Source organism: Centropristis striata, chromosome 8, assembly GCF_030273125.1.
Source record: "Centropristis striata isolate RG_2023a ecotype Rhode Island chromosome 8, C.striata_1.0, whole genome shotgun sequence".
NCBI lineage: Eukaryota > Metazoa > Chordata > Actinopteri > Perciformes > Serranidae > Centropristis > Centropristis striata.
The window spans coordinates 2,894,260-2,895,207 of NC_081524.1; positions in this window are offsets into that span (position 1 = coordinate 2,894,260).

Consider the following 948-nt stretch of genomic DNA (forward strand, 5'->3'; position numbering starts at 1 on the left):
AATACTTTGTGTCATTTCATTCATTAAGGACCAAAACTCATGTGCTGTTCTTCTTGTTGTGCTACCGCTCATGTCTCCTTGTTAAAAAAACAAAAAAACAGCAATAAAAATGTCGCCTCATCTTCTCTGCAATCTGTCTCATAATTTATTAAATAGCAAGATTCTGATTAGTGGCTTGGTGATGAATTTGACAGAAAAGTTTCTTTTTAGTGAAAACACTGCATGTGATCTAAAGGATGAATTAAAATGTTTATTTGTGTCTGTTGAAGGCATTTAAAGGAATTAATTTACATTAAAGTGACCATTTATTAAGCATGTCTCCACTGTGAACGGAGAAAACTGTATTGAAGTATTAAAGTTTAAAAACAGCAAAAAATATCTCAAAATGTCAAATTATCATAACTTGTGCAGGATAATCTAAATTTAATTTACCCATATGCTGCGTACTTTTCAAACATGTATTTTCTCTGAAATCTTACTGTTTTATTATAAACAAGATACTGTGAAAGTGTTTTAAATAGTCATTATTATTATTATAATTATTATTATTAATAATAATAATAATAATAATTTAACCTTAATTCAACAAATAGTTATTTTAAGAGGAAACTTTTCTTTAAATGCCTTCGACAGACACAAATACATTTTAAAGTTTGTGGAAAAACGTTATTAAGTTCTCTAACAATTACATTTAATTATTATACAAATAGTCTTTTTTTTGCAACAATTATATTCTTTAAAATGACACACAACAGAGTAATTTTCCTAGACAATGATTTTACTTTACAATGCCACAAAATGTTTGTAAACGTGTCAAATTTTTGTAAAATTTATTGTGAGAATTTCCTCTGAAAAGTTTCCCGAACCAAAACATTTTTCTGTTCAATCGATGGTAAAAAGAGTTCAGTTAAAGGGTTCAGTTACAGATGTCTGAGGTACTGAAACAAA